This window comes from Euprymna scolopes, chromosome 16, assembly GCF_053919585.1.
Source record: "Euprymna scolopes isolate OS-2025 chromosome 16, ASM5391958v1, whole genome shotgun sequence".
Taxonomy (NCBI): domain Eukaryota; kingdom Metazoa; phylum Mollusca; class Cephalopoda; order Sepiida; family Sepiolidae; genus Euprymna; species Euprymna scolopes.
The window spans coordinates 97,878,561-97,902,340 of record NC_136497.1 but is presented as its reverse complement, the minus strand read 5'-3'; the positions used below and the strand labels follow the sequence as shown (position 1 = coordinate 97,902,340).

The 23,780-nt window shown below is 32.5% G+C and overlaps 1 protein-coding gene across 4 annotated transcripts in view; it reads right to left on the bottom strand.

Moving 5' to 3' along the window:
- LOC145296025 (apoptosis-resistant E3 ubiquitin protein ligase 1-like) overlaps positions 1-23,780 on the bottom strand; it is a 1,082,598-nt gene that overhangs the window by 855,115 nt on the left and 203,703 nt on the right. The window lies entirely within an intron of this gene.

Below are 23,780 nucleotides of genomic sequence, written 5' to 3'. Positions count from 1 at the left end.
TTGTATTCAAAATGTAAGTTGTTATTTTCCATTTTTTGTATCAAATAAATGTTAATTACGCAGCGCAATCCTCAAAAAAGTACAGGACATCTATTGACATCTTTATATGCACAATGGTATGGAAAATCCATTTCTGGCAGTTTTTGTTTTACTGAATTAGGTACAGATTTCTGTAAAATTGTCAATTTTGCTGAGAATGTCAGTGATGAACATGACGAAAGATTCCATCAGGATATTTTAGTAATGGAGAAACGTTTTAAAGGAAAATGGAAACTTGGCATGTTGGTAGACTACTGTTGGAATATAAAAAGAGAGAATGAAATTCTACACAAAAGGATTAAGAGGACAAATGTTGCTAAAACTGACAATTATGTGTTTCTGAATTTTGGAAATGAGGATTGGTTATTCGTATTATTTGGATTCAGCAGACTACTGTTCTTATCTTGTATTACCACTAACCACTGCGCCACAGGTCCTTGCAGTCCACAAGGACCTGTGGTGCAGTGGTTAGAGTGCTTGGAAAAATCAATTGTAAAAAGTGATATTCTCCTGAAGGTTGAAGGTTCAATCCTCAGTGTAGGCGACCGAAAAATATAATTGCACATTACTTAGGACCTCTATCCAGTCATGGCTAATAAAACACGAGCACACTACCCCGTGAAGTAAATAAAGGGTTCCCCTCGAAATTCCGTCCAAATTCCCAAGTTCAACAAAAACATTCCCCAGTTTGACAAGTTACACCTGAGGAAGGTCAGAGATTACATCGACCCAAACGTTGTGAAAATCACATTCAAGATGAGAACAGTAGTCTGATGAATCCAAATAATACGAATTATGTGTTTTTCATTTATAAGCAATAATTATAAAATATGATTTAGTACATGAAAAAGGTGCCTAATTTCGAGAAGTAAAGGTCAGAATTATTATCATACACCGAAACAGATCTTATGTGGCATGTAACTTTTTTTAAACCTGAAATTTGTTGCACAGTGTTATTCTTCAATTTAATGGAAGCTTTCATGATATTGACCATTTTTATTTCTTTTCTTAATAAAAGCAACAAATTTTATGAAATTACATCCAACAAGCAGCATGGAATATGAGACCAAGTTTACGCATTTCAAAATGAAGTGTTTATGATTAGAGAAAAAGGATTCTAACTTGAGAAATGTTTGGAGAATTTCTTAATTATAGTCTATTGAAGTTGAGTTCATATCAATTTAAATATTTCACAACAAAAAGAAATGCTAAAAGCTGATTTCAAAATGAAGGCCGAACTTGTTTCTCCTTTTGATTTTTGAGGAAAAATATATAAAAAAGAACAGAAAAGATAGAAAAGGTCTTCTTTCTTTGAGAATCTGGATGACAGAATTGTTTAAAGTGACATTGGCAGAATAATAAAAGGAAATGAAATAGCAATAAACAGTTATTACATCAAACTTTCAAATTATTTGTTACAAAAAAAATTAACCAATAAGATACACACGCATTCTCTCTGATGCATTAATAAAGCAATCAATATATAGATGAGATTTTTAAAGTTTACTTAAAAAGAAACAAAAATGGACTAAAAGTGAAAACGACAGATTTTTTTGCATCATTTTCAATTTCAGCAAAAGTTTTACACAAAATTGAAGACAAAGTCTTTATAGTATTCATTTATAATCATTATGTTGGTGAATACACTTTCAGTCGCATGAAGTTTGATACTTATTTTTGGTAGATTTGAAGTTACAGATTCTGAAAATTGCATTTGCTCGTACAGATCAGGTCTAGTTTTGATGCTATACGGCAATTTACAAATCAGGTCACAGATTCTGAAAATCGCAAAGGGAGGTAATAACCCAAAAATTACTTTAAAGAAAGAATATACATCGTTTTTATATTAATTACTGATCATGAACTATAGTTTGTTTAAATGTAACATATAATATAAATTAATTATATAATTTACAATTACATTTTAAAAAATGTTGGATGAAAGCAGTACAAGTTTGAAAAGAATTTTTTATTTCTTTTCCAAGAATTCTGTAAACAGTCTTGAATTCAACATCGTCATTACATCAAGTAGATGGAAATGCATAAAATGTCTGGATTCATTTTGTTATATTTGTGGTACATTTACATCTCCAAACAAAGGAGGAACGTTACTGAATTTGTGAAGAGTGTTTATTTTTCCTACTTTAAAGTGAAACTTTGAGATCAAGACAAACCATTGGCACCTTATAAGGTATGTCATTCCTGCAAAGCAAACTTGCATCAATTAACTAAAGGAAAAGGAAAAATAACATTCAACATTCCGATTATATGGTTTGATCTATGGGATCATGTCACAGAATGTTAATTACTCTTATTGTTATAAATATCATCATCTTATCACATATCCTACTCTAGATTCAGCAATCAAACCTATTTCTCATTCAAATGAGGTTCCAAAACCTATCTTCACTCAGTTTGATTTCCTTGAATCTGACAGTGAATGTGACACAGATGTGATAGATGAGCCAACTAACAAACATAGTGGCTCAGATTTTACAGTCATACTAACAGAACCATAAACATTTAGCATGGCAGAACTCAATGACTTAGTTTGAGATCTGGATCTGTCAAAATTGTTGGTTAAAAGATAAAAACTTGCTGAAAATAGGCACAAAGTTAGCATTCTTTCACAACAGAAAAAACAACTTCTTTAAATCTAAATTGGATTTTGTCTATATATTGTGATATTCCTGGATTAGTCACGAAAATGAGAGTTCCAGGTTATAATCCAAAAGATTGGCACCTCTTTATAGATAGCTTTAAGCAGAGTCTGGCAATATATTTAGTGACGTACCCATAGGACACTCAGTAAAGTTCCCATATGTTTGGTTACCACATGAACATGAAGATGCATTTCTTGAACAGTAATCTCAAACTGTTTCTAGCAAACTTAAGGGATGTGAATGATGAACAGGGTGAACGCTTTCACCAGGATATCAAAGTCATGGAAAGAAGATATCTTGATCACTGAGATATTCACATGATGGCAGATTATTGCTGGAACATTCAGCAAGACTGCACTTAGAGGCGACATTCAAGACAGCCCATTAAACGTAAGTTTTTGCCCAAATAAATCTGGCATAGTTCACAAAAGCACCTGATGACTCCAAATTGTGTTTGCTAAGGAAAATAAAAGTAATTAAAAATAATTCTACATGTTTGGTCATTTCTCTTTGTGTACTGGTTTAGAATTGTAGCAATAGTATATAAAGGTATCTAACTATATAGTAATAAATGACTAACTACAAAAACAAAATAGATCCGAGAGTAGAAAAAACTACACAATTTCTTAAATTAGTGGCCTCAATTTACCTAGAAACATGTCTCAGAATGTATGCTACTGACAAAAATTTGAATTTTGTTATCAAATAGATTTTTTGAACATGAATAGGAAAAGAGTCAGATAGCTGCATGCAATCATTTGCATCCATTCCAGATACAAAAAACAAAAACAGTTCATAAAAAGAACTAGTAACATGTATTGTGAGGATACATCCATTTAAATTGGCCGACAGACAGAGACTCTTCTAAATATGCATGGTTCCATCACAATATAATTGCATATATTCAGCATATGTTTCTGAATTTTTTAAATGGAGATTAAGGATTCGTATTATTTGGATTATTCGGACTACTATTCTCGTCTTGAGTCTTATTCTCACAGCGTTTCAGCTGATGCAATCTTCGATCTACTTCAAATGTATCTTGTTGAACTTAAAATCCTGCCAAGCTTGGGAGCCTGCACAGAATTTTACACTGGAACCCTTTATTTAATCAACGAAGTTAGCATGTTCTTGTGTTATATTGTTCTATTATTATTATTATTATTATTATTATTATTATTAAGTGTTCTTATTAGTAAGGATAAGAGTCTTAAGTGAGATGAGAGTCTTAAGAGAGTTCATGTGTCTTAATCATGTTGTTGGAAGAGATGCTAGTTATTATATATATTCGTTGTGAGTGTTCATATTGTTGAGAGATTCATATTGTAAGAGATGGGATGGAAACATTAACAGGTGTATATAAAGAGAGAGTGAGAGTTTATAAATGAGAGAGATTGCATATAAATACAGTTTGAGAAGGTGTTTTCATATCTAGATAGACAGACCGATAGGTTAGCATTTATGCCGATGGATTGACAGGTTGGCATTTATGCTTTGACAGTTCGTATCAATGCGTGTCAGCCATGACTTAATAAAAGTTTTAAATAATTTGCAAATTATATTCCTAGCACTGAACGCATTGAGGATTGAGCCATCGATCTCCAGAAAAGTGTTGCTTAGAACTGAATTTTCATAAATCTTTAATCGCAGGCGATACTAAGACTACAACTGCGAATTACTTAAGACTTTTACATGGTTATAGCTGATGGAATGAGAGCACGTAGCCCCCATGGATTTCTAAAAGGTTCCAGTAGAAATTCTATACATATTCGAAACATGTTCTTCACTGTTTAATCTTAGCTGAAAAACATATATTTAAAGATGGAATCAGTTTATTTTCATTATGCTGAATTCAAATAATTATTTCACGCTGTACAGAGTGTTGGTATTCAGTACTTGTACAAAGCTTCAATTTGAGTTCTTTGAGAGTAGAATTTTCAAATTTTACTTCCAACCCATTAATCATGCAAATGGTTCCCAAAGCGATAATGACAAATAACTTTAACTCTTAATAACGTGTTAATAATAAGCTGCTACAATAGCAATTAACCATTACTTCATGCAAAGACATAATGCAGTACCAATAAAAGTAAAAGAAAATATTCTAACAAAGAAGTTTCAAAATATTTTAATGACTGTAAACAACTCCAACACTATTATTTAATTTTAATAATAACATTCTCAAAAAAATTATGAAAGCTAAAAACGTATGGCATATTCTCTCCAGGAAGATTAACCGCATGAGGAGAGAACATGGGTGAAAAGGAAGATGATTAAAATTTTGTTTATCTTTAGGATGACTGTTTTCACTTCCGGATGCTGCTTCCATTTTAATTGATTTATTTAGGTATCTTTTGTTTATTAAATTGTTAGATAAAAGTTCAGAATAGTCGAAGGAAGACACATAAAGAAGGGCTTTCTAAATAATAACTTTATTATTTAGAAAACAAAACATTCTTAACATGGGGGGGGGGCAACCAGATGTGAAGTAGAAACAGAAATCGTAAAGATAATTTTTTTGTAGAATAATTTTGCCCGTCTATTACCATAATTTTCGTAATAATATTAAGAAGGCTGAGGAACTAAAGTTGTGTAACCTGCTGATGTCATTGAAGTTGGTCTTTCAAAAGCCGTTCTTAACATGAGGAGATCGGGGGTGTCTATTCCAAAAGCCGTTCTTGACATTAGGAGGTTGGGGGTTGGCCACCAACAACAACCGTAGTTTGATTATTTACGAGGGGGGGGGGCATGCTTCCACCGGGCAATGCAGGTTAACAGGTTCTGCTAGTATTGAATAAAATTTAGTTTTATTATAAATCGAATCGTTTCTTTTTTTTCTTCTTTTTAAATGTAACTTGTAAATAATGTAAACAATGAACGTATTTTAGTATTTGAATCCATGAAACAACGAAATTTTTAATTACTTTTAACACATAAACACATTTGTCCGTTTTGAATTCTATTTTTTTAAATTAATATTGACTAAGTCTCAGTACAAATCATCGTGTTCCTTATTTTTCTTTTTTTAATGCAATTTTAAAGTTTTCTCGTGCTTTTTGTAAACATTTTTGATTCATTATTTACAATTTAACTGTTTGACAGATCTTGCTGGTTAGGACCTCAGCAATGACGTCATTTTTCAGTTCACAGGCCTTAATGACATATATTATGAAGGTCACGCTGTTACATACACTTCTATTACATGTATTGTTAATTTGGGTTTCGTTCTCTCTTTTTTGGGACAGTTGACACGGCTTATTTTTTCAGTGCACTTTTATGTGATATAAGAAGCCCGTTTGAATAAGGACTTATTTGTCATAAGGCCAGTTAACACTATGGTCAGTCTACCACTAACTGCATAAATATATACTGTTGTTTGCACAAGTTAAGAATGCATGAACGAGCGCATGTCTGCTTATGAGATACCTTGCATAACGCCACTTAAAAAACGTACAAGAGAGCTGCTTGGAATACTGTACACGAAGAAAAGAGACTTTAAAATGTGTAAATAACAGCTGTTTTAAATACTCTTTTCAAACAAGCAATCAATAAAGAAGGAATATATAAAAGAGAGATAGAGAAGGAGCAGAGAGAAAGAGAGAGAGACCTGTTACAATAATCAACAACGTTTAATTTGGTTGCATATGAGAAAGAGAGAAATAGAGAATGGAGAGTGATATACAGAGAGAGAAAGAGAGAGTTGCTTGCAATAATCAAGAATGTTTGATTTGTTGCATATAGAAAAGAGAGAGAGAAAGAGAGAGAGTGATAGAAGGGAGAGAGAGAAAAAGAGAGCTACTTGAAATAATCAACAATGGTTGGTTTGTTGCATATGAAAATGAGAGAGAGAGATAGACAGAGAGAGAGAGAGAGAGAGAGAGAGAGAGAAAGATAGAGCTGCTTGCAATAATCAACACTGTCTAATCTGGTTGCATATGAAAGAGAGTAAGAGACAGAGAGAGAGAGAGAGAGGGGGAAGGGGAAGAGATACACATAGAGAGAAAGAAAAGCTCCTTGCCATAATCAACAACGTTTGGTTTAGTTGCATGTGAAAGAGAGAGAAATAGAGAAAGGGGGAGATATATGCAGAGAGAGAGAGAGAGAGAGAGAGAGAGAGAGAGAGAGAGAGAGAGAGAGAGAGAGAGAGAGAGAGATGCTTGCAATAACCAACAACGTTTAGATTGGTTGCATATAGAAATCATCAATACACTATTCAATGTTGTCAGTACTTTCTTTTAGATGTATTCATGTAGATGCCATGCTATTCATCTCAAATGGCATGTGGTAGTATATATTAATTCTGCGGACACGTTCGCCTGTTAAGGTAATCTCTATTTTATTTGAGTTGCGGGAAAATAGTACATTGACTGGTTTCAGACGTTTTAGTTTAGAAACTAACAATGTGCAGAAAATTATAATTTTCGTCTTTCTTGTTTGATTAATAGAGTAGATGTTTAGTATTGATATGATACGTGCGTGCATATCATATATATATATATATATATATATATATATATATATATATATATATATATATATATATATATATATATATATTACTTCAAATAAATAAGCAGAATTTTACCGTTCAGGTTTCACCCAACGAGATAAAGTTTGCTTGACGATCCTTATTATGTGAAATCTCAGAAGTAAACATTTACTTATTTATTTGAATTTACATATATACACATATAGTTATTGTAGGAAATAAATAACAAAACAAGTTAATTACAGATTGGTGTAAAGATCTTTATTAAATCTCTCCACTTTCATTTGACGTTTTGCTAAAAGTATGACGATGTAGTTGCCTGTCTAGCCGCACTGATGAGCTGTGAAACAGCGAAACAGTACTGTATGTGGATGACATATATATATATATATGTATATATATATAGGGTGGAACAATAAAATTATCGCCCTAGAAAAGACGAGATGATTCCATTTCTGTTTGATACAAACTGGTTTTCTTTTATTGTTGCAGACTATCTTCTGGTTGGCCAGAGCGATAGGAGCCTTTTGAAAGTGACACAATGTTCAACGAGGGAGATCGGAAATGCGTCACTGTACAATTAATGCTCTCTGCTGATCAAAGTTATGACAACAGGACCATTGCCAGCACCCTCAATATGCATCACTGATTTGTCACAAATATCAGGTTATGGTCTTTGGTGTGGTTTCAAGTGAGGGCCACATTATGCCACCTCACATCTTTGAAGTCGGCTTGAAAGTCAACACCAAAGTGTACCTGGATGTGCTGAAGGGTGTGGTGATCCCCTGGTGCAATTAGTTGGCTGTTGGCAAACCCTAGGTGTGGTAGCAGGACGGCGCAGGCATACAAAGGGACCCAGGCTTGGCGTTAGAAGGAGTTCTATGACTTTGTATCTTTTTCTCCGCCGACCTGAACCTGCTGGACTACTTTATTTGGTCATATGTCGAGAACATGACCTCCCACAAAACCAAAGCCAGCCAGATCACTACCATCTGCCAAGTATTCACTAAGCTGTCGCCGGTGCTTGTGGAAAAGGCATGCTCCCAGTTCCAGACTCGTATTGAGATGGTGATTGAGGCTGAATAGCTGTCAGCTCTCGTACATAATCAAGTTACCTGAATTGATTTTTTCAATAAAAGTTTTAAAATAAAGCTGTAGTGTTGTTTTCTTTAGGGCGACAATTTTACCGTAAAAAACACATGTTAGATGTGCAAATATTTTCTCAAATATAAAAATGTGGTTGATGATCTATAGATTTTAGTTTTATTGGTGGGATAATCAATAAATATTTATTATTTTAACATTACTAACAGCAGTGTTAGATTTTGTTTTAAAAAAAATCAAATAAAACCCCAAAAGATTCGTTTTTGGCATCAGAAAATAGGTACAACATTTTTGAATTCTGATACCAATTCCCCCAAAAGTTCTGATTTTCCCGATTCATGATTCCAATTAATCGTCCTAACAATAATATATATATATATATATATATATATATATATATATATATATATATATATATATATACTAGTGTTTGTTTTTGTGTGTGTATTTCCACTGCGAAATTAGTCATTTTCATCAACTGCCACTACAGTATGAAGGCGTAAAGAATAGACCCATAAATAATCAATTATTTTAATAAATAAAACAAAACCTTTTACTATAAAATAAAACTTTTTACTATATATTATATATAAAATCTAATTTGAAGTCACATGAGAATTTTACATATACGATTATATAAAAGACACTTTATGTGTTTCTGAGTTCCTTCCTCATAGGTTCCAAAACAGCTAAACCTATCTTTTGCAAATTTCACACAAAGATAATTTATATGTCTGGCAGTGTTCTTAGATATGTTTTATACAGAAATTCATCCAATAAGTATCAAAAACTGAAAAAATCCAAAAATAGTCTTTTTTTTCTTATAGATAAAAAAAGAATTTTTACAGGGTAATATTTTACGTTACACCGGCCAAGGGAGATAATTCTCAGCAAATCAAGGGAGATTTAATTCTCAGCAAATGATTTCCTTTAAAAAAAAAACAACAGAACTATTGCCATCTGTAGATACAGTTCAGTGGTAGATTAATCGACTATAGATCGAATGATACCCTGTTCAAGCCTGGGTGTACCTCACCATTTTAATTTTTTCTTATTAATGATGTTAGTTTATGATAAAAAAGAGGTACGATTTAAAATCGCTGCAAATCATTTCTATGTTTATATATTTTAAAACTGAACATTAATCAGAAATATCTTTTCTAGGGCATTCATCGTCAAAACCAAATATCAACTGACGTGATATTGTAAACAAACAGACGGAATTTGATGAACGACATTATCATTATTTTTTTTATTATTTTATATTTTTGCGAATTAGTCCACCGGCCAAATTATTGCTAGTAATATATAGGATTCAATAGAGGATTGATTCTATGATAATACATATGCAATCTGCATAAATTAAAATACCATGTTTAAGCATATTGTATGACCAAGCAACGCCGGGCGTCCAGCTAGTGTTAAATAATCGATAATTAAGGGGGTTTTTTGGGTTTTTTTTTGTTGCTCTGCATAATGATTTTACAAAACTTATTTCGCATTTAATCAATTGCAATTGATATATTTTCATTCGAAATCTCCTCCTTTTTGTCATTCCACTTGCAACAAAAATCATTTGTAGTGATTTCTTCTATGACTTTATTGACTTGTGTAATTTATGTGGAAAAATGAACGGGTGTTTTGCCTGTAGCAAAAAAACAATAAAAACAGTTTGAAAGATTTAAATGAGAACAACAGTAATGTTTGAAATAATATTCGATTTGTAGTTGAATTTTGAGGATCTTTTATTTTAATAAATAACCATATTCCCACTTTAAAGGGAAATCTCTTTTCGACATAAAATTAAATATGGTTGTATATTTATGTATTTGTATTTAGAAGTGTGTACAGAATTACTTCCAAGATACCAATCATTATGAGTTTTGAAACATAGCTGCTAGGCTGCTAGGCGTAAAGTGTTGAAATGTGTGCTATACTTAGTTTAATTTACTTTTATGCAAAAAATGTCAAAAAAGTAATGAAAATTCCTCATTAAAATCAGATTTTTATGAAATTAGAAGAATAGGTATTAGACATCAATTAATAAATTTATAAAACTTTCAGTTCCTTAACAGTGTTTAAAGGAGACTCAACAGACATCACATCCAATTAAAATGTTCAAATATTTCAAATGTGCATTCAATTTAATCCATATTAATGAAGGCACAAATTAAGGAAAATCCCCTGAATTTCAATTTCTTCTAAAGACTCTTTAATCCTAAAATTTGAAACATTTTTCAGAATCAAAGTCATCTAATGGATTTGGATCCATGTTGGAATAAATATTTTAGACAGAATTATATGTAAATTTTAATCTTCGTAAAAGGACTGAAAATTAGTGCGAAACTGTTCTGGTTGGAGAATTAATTTTACTGGTTCTTCTAGTATATATATTATAAATAGATAGACAGATAAAGAGAAAGAGAGAGAAACAGATAGACAGAGAGTGAGTCATTCACAGACTGTTCTGCTGTATCACAGCTCTTGAGTGTAGTGAAACTGGCAGGTAACCCAGGATTTTAGCAAATTATTGTTGATCTGACCTCTAAATTTCTGACCAGTTATAAATTCCGTCAACATTTCATCAACCACCTGAACAGAAAAGCTAAATAACCCTTATCTTCGATGCTCTTTGAGCCTTGATAGCGATGATTCTTTAGCAAAAAATATATTAGCAGTCTAAGAGTTCTGTTTTATGAAGAGGTCTGCATTATCACTAATAGCAGCTAGATATTTAACATACCACAACGCTCAAGCCAAAAAGAGGTGGGGGGGGTCATATTTCGCCTTATAAGGAGAAAATGGTTTACCTGACATCTCTATGACTCATCAGTATTGTTAAACTTAATGAGGTTTAAAATCGAGATCACAGTGGCTAGTTTCTAGTTCAAAACAACCGTGGAAAACGTATATAAATGAAGCAATTAATTTATTTTTATTTTTTATTATACTGATAACCAAAATTACTTAATTTGTTTTGCGGAATAGTGTTACCTTAACACTAAGTGGATGTCATATATATATATATATATATATATATATATATATAGATAGATAGATAGATAGATAGATAGATAGATGTGTGTGTGTGTATTTATGATAAATGCTTTATTCAGTTCATATGACTTTTCAATCTACCTTCTTCGGAAATGTAAGAAACAAAATATAGAATGTTTCATATGAATACCTTCACTATATAATATGAAAATACAGATCACATTTTTTTTTTTCACATATTTTAAATATTGTTGTAAATGTATTACCTTGTTTTTGTTTTTACAAAGGGGTTACTACTTGTCAAAACCCAAAAATCAGTCGAGAATAATGGATAATGAGTGTCAGGTGGCTAGTGACGCAACACTATGATGATCATTAATTATAGAATTCGGTAGGACTTGTTTACATTGGACTTGAAAGCGACCATGTTATCTTCAGTTGGGAAGCAGCAATACCATAATATATTCCACAGGCAGTTCTTATAACAAACTTTGTTCATGGAATTTTTGCTTAGTTTTAGGTACAGATAAAGAGCAAGGGAAATTATTGACAGTGGTTGGAGAAAACGAGTTTCATGAGAATGTTTTACAGACTGAAGTTCATTCACCTGTTTATTTTTAAACTATTGCAAACTGGTGCTATTTTTAAAAACTTTATTACATAATTTGTTTGAAAGATATACAGCTCTGTTAGGGAAAAAAAAACAGTAGATTTAGTTTTTGAAATCTTTTTTTGCGATTTTTATTTCCGGTACAAGCAGATATAATTAAGAACAAGTTTTGTTGCATATTTAGTAATCCTACTAATTATTGTGAAGGGTTCAATTACCTAGCACCCCTCACCCCAATTCTTCTCACTTGTAAAGTAATTAAACCTAAGGATTCTGATTTATTTTTATTTCATTTTATTAGTTTAATCTTCCCCATTTATTTTAGGCTGAATGGCTGCAAAAGATTTGCATCAACAGAAACGTTGTGAGTGTAAAATCCGAGGAGAAAAATGAATTTGAAAATATATCCAACTTTTTCGATGATAATGATTATTATTGCAAGCATTGAAATGTTTCTAAACATTTTTTTGTGACCATAAAATGATTTATGGCTGTCAAACAAATAAAAAAAAAAAATAGTTCCAATATGAAGCACACATACACACAAAAAATGCAAACAAATTGAAAAGTGAAATTGTTACTTCAATTCATTGGAATATTTTCAACAAAAAAATAACGTGAAAGCAAAGAACTGGAACCAAAGTGAATGAATGAATGGTTTTATTGTTTTTGTATTTCCTTTTTGAAAAAAAAAAATATATATATAAAGCATGAAACTAACTTTTCGGTTTGAGAATTTGCAAACTGTTTTAATACATCAGAACGAAAGAGAGAGTGAGGGAGAGGGAAGTGTGAAGAAAAGAAAGAGAGAAAAGAAAAGAGCGGATATAAAAGGGAGAGAGAACTCTACTTTCTTTCCTTTCACTTAAAAATGTCACTTATAGAGAGATTGGTCAGCCATTTCTGACATTCGCACAGTCACTTCCAAGGTGTTAGTATTTACTCAAACTTTACTGTGACAGGTTCTTTGACATCCCATGCGACAAATACAGGCACCAGCATCCATTTTACCAACACTAGATGTAGATGTCACTTTAGGTTAAGAGTTCAGATAAACGAAAATGGGTGCAGAATTACACGCAAAGAAAAAAGAGAAAACCTGAACATGAGCTGGCACATTTTTTTTATGTCTTTAAATTAAGACAAACCATAGTAGAGACTGTCTAATGATAGTCAACCTATAAACATTATTATGCAAAATATGTTTTTTTTTCTTTGACAGCATACAAACCATTTTTCATGTTATTTAATACAGAATCTAGTCTCTTTGTTAAAAAAAAAAGTTATTATGCTTCAAGTACTTTATGTCTTCAAATATTCATTCATGTTATTTGGTTTGCTTGTTTTGTAGAGGAAATTACTGTTTTTGGCTTTGCAGAACATAATTAAGTTTTGCAAAGGGAAAATAAAAAAATGATAACATCAGTGTTTGGTGCATTTTATGTCAGGAAGCAAATATTTTCATGGACTGAGTCATTTTTAAAGGGGCTTTCAACCTGAGAAACACATTAACGCAGTACTGCTTCAATGTACAACTTTTAACTTAACATAACTGTTAGCTTAAATAGTTGTGGTTTTTGAAAATTGAATACAGTTCTCAGTTTCAGTAACTCAGGACTCGCTTCCAATGTAACTTTAAATATAAAGATAAAAAAGTGGACTAAACAGAGTTCCAAAACACAGAAAAAGATAAAAGATTTTAGTTACAAAGAGATATTGGAAGAATTAGGATAAATTACTTTATAAGAGAAGATCACCATCTATAACAAAGGGAGAAGCAGGTTCTAGTATGATTGCAAATCAGAAGTGGATAGAGTAAGTTCAGTAAAATTCTGTAATTACTAACCAGAATAGCATTATCATTAATAAGTGAAGAATTTATCAGCCATTTGTATGAAGTGTGATAATATATGGAGCAAAACCTAGTCAGTGAGAGTTGAGGGCATGCATTGCATGAAGAGAAATGATCTAAGAATGATACAATGTGCAATGAATGTTAGATAGGCTTGGATCTGATAACCTCAGGTAGAGATTAAATCTAGTCAATATAATGTGTGAGGAAGAGGAAACTATAGTATGGCTATATTGGAAAAATGGATGAAAGTTCAGTAGATTAAGAACAGTTGAGATAGCAAGGTCAGTTCACGAAGAAAAGCCAAGGAAAATATGGAAGGAAATTATAAACTTAAGAGAAAGGGGCATAAATAAAGACTAGGTTAGTTTGGAAATCAATTTCCAGAAGTTGTGAAACACATATCAATAGATAAAATGGACGTTAAATCAAATATAATGAGAAGAGATTAAATTGGCTATTCTAATTAGTTAATGTCATTTCTAACAATGATAGATGCAAAAATATTTCTCTTCGATTTGGAAAGATATTTATAATGCAGTAAATCTATTAAACTATTGAATGTTTTCTTAATAGTAGATTTTGTGAATCAGTTATCAGATCAGATTAAGGGCAATGGTGTAAAACATGTTTATATGGAATCAAACGAATAGAGAAATAATAATAAAAAGAATTAAGACATATTGTGAAACAATTGAGTGAATTTGATCTGTATATTGATATCTATTACTTATGGAAATTTGTTGTCTGTCTGAAGCTGGAATAATACTATTTCTTCTATTAATTTTACTATTGTATTTCTATTATTAATAAAGATTTGGTATTTGTCTGTCTGAAGCCGTAACTATACAATTACTTATTTTAATTTACTATTGTACTATCTTTCAAAGTTCAATTCAGAAGAGGGGGTTGTAGAACCTGTTCTGCCGTCATGAGATCAACCTTCAAGGCATTACTTTCTTACTTGGGAGAGGAGTTATTTTGTTAATAAGAATGTAGATCACGATGTATTTGTAAACTATGAATAAACTATAGAGTTCCAGAAAGGGAGATAAACTGAACGAGGGAGTTAACTGCGAATTATATACTATGACAAGCAAGTTAAAAGACTTAAAAGAGACCTCTGTCCAACAGTTTAAAAAAAAAAGGAAATGCTAGTGTGAATTCACAATACTAAAAGAAAAAGGAAACATATCTAATGCATTCTAGAAGTATCCTACAAACTACACAGAATCCACATAAAAAGAAGAAAATCGTAATAGCTAAAGAACTGCAGTAAAAGTCAACATTAACAAAATAAAAGCAAACAAAGCTTTTATCTGTGAAATTCTTAAGAGTTAAAAACAACTGTAAAAAGGAAATGTGAACTGTATGAGACAATCGAGGCCATTACAAGAAGAATTGACGACACTCTCATGAAGAAACAATGAAACTTTCAAAGTTTCCCTGCTGGCAAAACAAAACCAGTGATTGACACATGGACTAATAAAAGTGAAAAATAAATGCAGATGGAGGATAGCATCGAAGCCTCCCTGCCAGTCTTTTCGAAGAACAGTAGCACTTATCTTAATTCCCGCTCATTAAATAATGCTATAGTTAGTACCGATTAAGTCATTTTAACTGGGGAGCGTTTTTAATTGCAAATCAAGTCAACTATTTGATTTTTTTTTTATTATAAAATAGTTTATAGCTGTCATAGTGAAACACTGGTTCTTGTCAGATAACCAAAGTTAAGAAACGTTGAGTCTGATCAGGACTTAGATGGGTGACAATTTAGGAATACCATGTGCTTTAAGTTTTAAAGGTTGAAAAATACTGTAAAACTGATTTCTCTAATATTAAGTTAAGATGAATTCGAGTGAAAGAAGGATAAGCAACGACCTGAACAGAGATAGGTTAGTTTAAATGTAAATTTCTAAAGGGCGTCTAACACATGCCAGCATATATGACATTATTATTATTATTATTATTATTATTGTTTGTTTTTTTTTGTTTTTTTTTATCTTACAGACTATTATCTTGATTGAAATTGATATATTTACTATTTCTGGAATTCTTTAGAGGTCTTTTGACATAGTTGACAACTTTCGGAAATATAACCTGCCAAGATTGGCGTGTTTTCATTCCATGTAATAAAGGCATCAAATGAGAACCATCAATCACAATAGATTACAGAAAAGGTTCAGTTTGAAATTTCCGAAAATTATCGAGTTTTCAAGGTATGCTATGGTAAATTGTTTCGAAAAAAAAAAAAAACTCTGAAAATATATCAGTTCTTCTCCACTAATTCCAGCATAGGTTTATGCTCTCTTTATTTTCTCATTGTCACCGTATTTAAGTAATACTGGGGATCAGGAGAAGCTGGGTTAGAGATTATGTGACTATTACTTCAATATAAAGTGCTCATTACACAAGCATAATTTCAAAAGATAATCAATGTATCTTGATACAGAACCAGTCAAGTTGTTCAATTTACATCTGAGGTACTAATGTTTTTTACTATATTATATCTGGATTGTAACGAGTTAGATCGGAAAATACATTTAGCAAATGTGTGCGAGTTTACATCACAGAAAAGGAGAGAAAATACGCCATGTGGTCGAGGGGAGAAGCAAGTTGCATATCAAGCAAGATGTGCATGTGAAGTTTAATGCGAGGAGAAAGGCTTTCTTTCCTTTTTTATTTGTTTGTTCCTTTACGACAGTGCCAGACGGTGTGTAGGTCCAAGAGGTTTAAATGTAACGGCCACATTTCAGTTAGGCCCATTGTATCATTTGCACGAATATCCGTTGGAAAGTTATGATGTGAATACATCCATGCTCCTCCTCACAAGAATATGATTGGTTGGTGCAGGCCATAAATACAGATAGATATAGTAGCCTGGGCGAAATGTCAAAAGATATGCCAAAAGCCTAAAGCTTAAGCATATTACCAACTATGTTCACGGACAATCGTTCATTAATTGGACTGTATTATTTGATTACTGTTGCCAAAACCACTTAGCTATTTTAAACAAACATATCCCTTTCCGGGACATATCAAGTTATAAACCTATTTATCCTTCCCCGTGAAATAGCAGGAGAGATTGGATATTAAAGTCTTGTCAGGTTAACTAGTTTAGAAGGTAATAACAACAGCTTCAAATCTCTTTCATAACACAATACATCTGGATTCAAACTGCTAGTAACGGTGAGAACAGGGATAATAATAATAATAATAATAATAATAATAATAATAATAATAATAATAATCCTATGGGACATGGACGTACAAACAGATAAACCCATCCAAGCAATAAGACTAGATTTCATAATATTTAACAAGAAGAAAAATCCTGGTAGATCATAGATTTTGATGTTCCAGCAGATCACGGGGTGAATATAAAGGTGACGGAAGAAGTGGAATAAATACACAGAACTGGTCAGAGAGATATTGAAGATGAAGAAAATCAAGATAATACCAATAATAGTAGGAACACTAGGAACAATCCTGAAAAACTGTGAAAAAAGAATGGAAGAGATTGGAATCAGAGGGATTGCTGAAAAGATACAACAGATAACAATAATGAAAATGGCTGAAATATTAAGGAAAATCCTTGATTGCAGAAACTAATACATGTTAGCTACAAATGCTAAATCGACAAATAGAAACTACAACAAGTAAAACGGTCGAACAATAACACAAAAAAAAACACCACATAAAATGAAGAGAATTGAAACTGTATAATTGTAAGTTAACCCCCCCACACACACACACACAAAATGTCGGTATCAACTTTCATCACACCAAATAGTCGTAAAGAGTCAAGGAGAATGGAAAGACCGAGGAGAGAAATCGCTAATCAGACTTCCACTGGATGAGTGCAAAGAGAACTGGGACCTTGGATCATTTAGTACCACCCAAATTCCTGTGAAGGTCAATGGTCGTTGCAGAGAAATCAATAGTAAATGCCTATGTAAAGGATTATCTATAAATGAAATCGAGAAGTTATTTAATTGTAATCTTCAAAATTTCTAACTTTTAAGACAGACATTTTTAAAAATTTCTCCTCTATTTGCAAAGTTGATGTGGACTTAAAAAGGCTATTAATCAATTTAAATTTTTGCAAATATATCTTGTTTTTGAAAGAAATTGCCTGATTAGATTACAAACAGCAATACTATAAAACATTTTAAATGAAATTTCATGGATTCCGAAATAAGAGCAAAGAGAAGAATTTAGAGGCATTTTTAGAAACTATTGGATGAAATATTCAAAATAATTTGACTTGTGTGTATTAATGTTGCGTTATTAGTGAAAATGTTTTTTTCTTTCGCACAATTTATTTTGAAAAAGTTGAAATCAGAAGATAGTTAAAGAGAGACGCCTAAAAATGAAAACAAGTTGTTGGTGGTGGTGGTGGTGGCGGTGGATTTTTCTTTGTAAATAAAATGTTGAACAGAACAACATGCAGAAATCGTCAAATATCCTTTATATTAGTCACAAAGACAAATAAATAAAATTGCTGTAAAAAGGGAATTCAGCCTTGGGTGGTGAGACTAACTCCAACTCTCAGAAACACACACCATATCTCAGATCAGTTATTCATAATTGCATTTCACTTGCCACACAATTTCGACACTAAGCATTCGATATACACTTACATTGCAATAATACAAATGAATACACAACACACTATTCATATCATATGAGATAAAAACTAATAAAAAAAATGCTGCAAAAAAAGAGAGAATATCTGTAAGTTCTGAAAAGAGAAACTCTCAGATCTTCTAAAAAGATAATCATTTTGAGTCGTGTTTAATAGATAGACTGGGACATTTTAATGCATAAACATCTGAATTCCTTCGGGTTATATTGTATAGTTTATTGAATTATAAAGAAAAAGGGTCAATCTTTATTCAAAAAGTTCATGATATCGCATTAAAGTTTCTGCATACAATTATTAAGTGGTTATGGTGAGTGATTATACAAACGACCAGCTCTTTAAGCCAAACATTTATTGAAAATTAGTCATACGAGATATACTATTATTTGAACTGATTATTTTTTTATGTAGTCCATGTGCTTATAAAATAATAAAAACGTCTCATTTTATCAAAGAGAAGCTGAAATTCAATTCAGCTAAAGACTTTCAAAATCAAAATTAAAAATACTCAGTTTTAATTCACAGTAAATATGATTAAAAAAAAAATTAATTTATCACTATGATTCTCTATGCCCATAGCAAAAAGGATGAAAAAATTAGATTCTTATAAGATATTGAAACATATTAAAAAAAAATAAGATTGGTCTATATTTTACTCAAAGAAATAGCCAAAGAAATAGTACTATTCATGAGAAAGTTTCTTTGAAATTTAATTATGGTAGAGTATTTATATATTTCCCATGGCAAGAAGATATGACACTATGGTCAGAAAATGGGATTGAAGAGTCATCACCCCCAGAGGAAGAACACAACAAAAAGTTCCTGGGCAGCTCCATTAGTCATAACTAACCCCTTCTCAAAGAAAGAAGGTAAAGCATGGGAAAGGAACCCCCAAAACTGCACAGGAAAAGGCAATTTTAGAAATGACAGAGACTCTTATGATTTTGGTGCCAAGATAAAAAGAGTCCCAAATAATAAAATGATTAACCAAGCTCTAGTCCGTCACCTTACAGATGCTAAACTTCTGACCGACTAACAATACGGATTTAGGCAAGCCCATTTCACAGCAAACATCCTAACTGTAATCTCTGAATATATATACCGTTCACTGGACAAAGCAGGGGAGGGTAGAGCGGTAGCTCCAAATATATCTAAGGCTTTTAACAGGGTATGGCATGAAGGTCTTCTTATGAAAATCAGATCATACGGTATCACTGGAAGAATACTTAACATAATTAAATCCTTCTTAGATAAGAGAAAGATCCATGTTGTCCTCGACGGTCGTATATATAAACAATATGATATAAATGCGGGAGTGCCACAAGGGTCTATCCTTGGACCGCTATTATTCCTAATATTCATAAATGACCTTCCTGACAAGATTGTCTGTGAGATGGGTATATATGCTGATGACACCGCGCTCTACAACAGACACGACAGGAAAACAAATGAACACATATCTAAAGAAATAGCAGAAACACTAGAGGATGATCTCCAATCTTTAGTGGAATGGGGACAAAAATGGATGGTCACCTACAATGCTGCCAAGACTAAACTTGTTTCCTTCAATAATTACAAGAAACCTTCTCTACCACCACTAGGAATGGCCAGTGACTCTTTATCTGAAAGTACATCTTTTAAACTTCTCGGTCTAACGTTCACAGGAAACATGAGTTGGAACAATTACATTGAGAGCATTGCCAGGACCGCTGCAAAGAAGGTAGATTCTCCCTATCATGCTAGAAAGCTACTAACGCCCGAAAGTATCCTGTACCTTTATAAGGCCACCATTTGCCCATGTATGGAGTATTGCTGTCATATTTGGGCTGGTGCATCTGCTACTAGTCTCTCGCTTCTAGACAAGGTCCAAAAGAGAGTCGCCAACCTGATAGGTCCTGAACTGTCATCTAAGCTTCAACTTCTTTCCCATTGATGAAAGGTAGAATCCCTCTGCCTGTTCTACAAGTACTTTAACACTGAATGTTCTGACGAACTGCAAGCACTCATACTTCCTCTACGTAAATACTCCTGACAAACCCAACAAGGAGCTAAATCACACCCCTTCATGGTAGAGATCCCTAGATGTAAAAGAGCCTTCTACTCCAGTAGTTTCTTCCCCAGAACCGCTAGACTTTGGAATTCCCTTCCGGGTTCCTGCTTCCCCAACTCTACTGACATGCAGAAGTTTAAGTGTAATGTGAATCGACATCTTGTGCCCAACTTCCCACATAGTACCCCTGTAGATTATGTTCCTGATAGTAGCTCCATACATCAAAGTGGCAATGTGCCTTGTTTGGGGTGAAAATGTAATTAAAAAAAAAAGAGCATTAAAAGAAAAGATCTACTTATAAAATGATTAATAACACTTTACTCGAGTTTATCTATTTTATGGCATATCAACGGTTTCAAGGTTAATTAATGCCGAAGCTCTAGATCCATAGAAAACATTTGCCTATTATAGACATTGCTATTTCAGGAATAAGAAATTGCAAATGCATACCTTTTCCCAAGAGTGTGTAATTCAATCATAAAAGATCTGATAAGATTTGAACTTGGCTTCATAGTCCACAACGGTATATATTACATCTTACATGACAAGTAACATCTAATTCCTATTCTGTTTGTTATATTAATATTCTTTTGTAGAAAGATTGAATGATACCCGAGTATCTTTGTTTCGTTTATAAAGGAGGATAACATGTAATCTTAAAAATGTATTAATTTTAATGCAGATCAAATTTAACTTTTTTACGATTCAAAGACAAAGTCATTTTGAGATTTTTAAAATATAATGCCCATATCTTCTTATAACAATTATGTGTGTATGTATGTGTGTGTGTGTGTGTGTGTGTGTGTGTGTGTGTGTGTGTGTGTGTGTGTGTGTGTGTGTGTGATATTAATTTATAGTCCCATTACTTACTCATCAAAGTTAATTTTTATTCTATTTCTTTTGAGGTTTAGGTCAAGACTTAAATATATGTAGAATATAGAATTTGAATTCTACCAAGAATCCGAGCATTTTTTTTTGTAAGTGTTAAGTGGCACTTTGGTAAAATAGCATACAACATGGAATTATTTACAAATAGGTGTTTGATTGATTATCCTCATGCAAGAATATTTGTACTCATTGGCATTATTGATGCATACAAACTGTTTATAAGAGCGAAATAATAGATGTGAGTACTACAAAATGGTGGTCAATATATTTTGCCAGCAGTAAGAGCGATGTAAGTGATGACAAGCCGGGTTCTTAGCAACCTTGTACAGTTATCAATCCAGAGAAGGAAGAGTAAGTGTATCGTCCATATGATTCAATAGATTACAACTTGGGAACTTTATAGAATGGCAGCTGTTGGGCTTTGGAAATAATTTCGATAAGCCGAGTTCTACTGATGTACTGTAATTCTGTCAAGGCCTGCTGAATTATGAGAAATCAGATTACAGTTTCTGAAAGCACATGATCATTCGAGGCAAGATGTAGTGGAAAGATTAAAAGTCTGAATCAACGCACGAAAATGAAACCATGGAGCATTATTATCAGCAAGTACCTCTGTGTGTGAAACACTAGCCTCAAAAACACTAAAAACCTACATCATCAACCCTGCTAAAACAAGATAATACAATATAGGAAAATACAGATATATACATTAGTTCATGATAGCCTCAAAGATCTGGACAAACTTGAAAGTATATATTCAGGCAAATAAACTTGTTTGCAGCATAATGTTAACTAAATCAAAAAATAGTCAGGCGCAGAGGAACAATAACAAGGAAACTTCAAAGATTCACAGTGCTTGACCTCGTTTCCTAACTATGACAATGAATGCCGTCTCACCATCTATCTCTCTTTATAAAGACAATACAAGGATACTTGTTTGTCACACAGTTTTACATAACTAGTTTGGGCCACTCTTGTCCTGAGAGGTTGAGAGTATAGAATTGACAGCTTACAATGTTGCTATTTTAGACTGGTACTACAGGAACCATAACTCTTAAATAGCGATAAAAGCGATTGCCCAATCAGCAGTTATATAATATTGAGGTAATCCCTAGTTCGATGTTGTGCATGCAAATGGACCCAGCACTCTTGAGGTCACAAGATACAAATTCAGCTATTAGTACATTTGTATATACTTCGTTTTTGACATTCGATAAACAATTATAATGATAATGATTCAATAACGAGAGTTAGATGGTCTTTATGTGCTATAATCATTAGGTGATGGAGAAATACATCTCTTTAAAAAATAAAAAGAAAAAACGGATTGAAACAAACTTAACTGATATGTTCAGCTTGAAATGAAATTGTTGGTTTCAGACAATTATGCTCATCTTGTTATATTATTCATTTCATTTCGGCCGATGTAACCTCCGACCTTTCTTCAGGTGCATCTTATCAATTATGAAGAAATTAATAGTTGAACTCTGAAACTTATACAGAACTTCGAACCAAACTCTTTACTTAATACATTGAGTAGAGCTGAATTGAGACAAAAGTAAAAATTGTTTCAGTCGTGAAGGATCCATCTTTCCATGGCCGAGGACCGAACACAAAAAGTTCTGTATAAGAATAGATACTACACTCTAACTTTAGCTAAAAGAATTGTCTATTAAATATTTTAGTGTTAAAAGTAAAAAGCCAGCTGATGTCAAACATGTCATATGTTTAGAAGCAGTATTAGAAATCTGAAATCTGTCATCACAAGCAAGTGTATGGTCGGTGCAGACCACAATAAACAATTCAGGTATGTTTGCTTTAGTTGAAAATTCATAGCACGTCCTTGGTTTACAAGACCACTAGGGCTGGTTTAATTTGATAAAATTGGGAAATGGGGTAGGCACAAAGAATAAGGTAGAAGAGAATAAACAAAAATGGTCACTGGTATGGATGGTGGAGAGGGGCGAAAACCTTGCTTAAGAATATCCAGGTCAGTTTAGTATTGTGCCCGGAACAAATATTAGAAATAAAGATATTTATACCTTATACAAATATTTATGTACGAAAATTTGTTTGAAAACGCCAAAATGGCTTTTGTTATGGAAGAACAAAACAACAGTAAATTGTTTTGTGCCATCATTATTTTTGGTTTAACGTTTATTTTACATGATGGCATGTATTGGACTGCTTTTATGAACTGGCCTTCAAAGTAACCTATCTCTGGCCAAGTCTTTATAAACTTAATATTATAGAATACAACCAATTTTCTTTAAAATGCATTTTGTTTAATTGAGGCAAGATTTTTATAGGGCGGATACCCTTTGTGATACCAAAGCAGTGTTTTTATCGAGATAAAATGTCTGATTGCCTTACAAAGCTAAAGAGCGCTTCACTTGCATGTATAAGAACAGATATGTTTTTTTTTTTATTTCAGTAAACATTA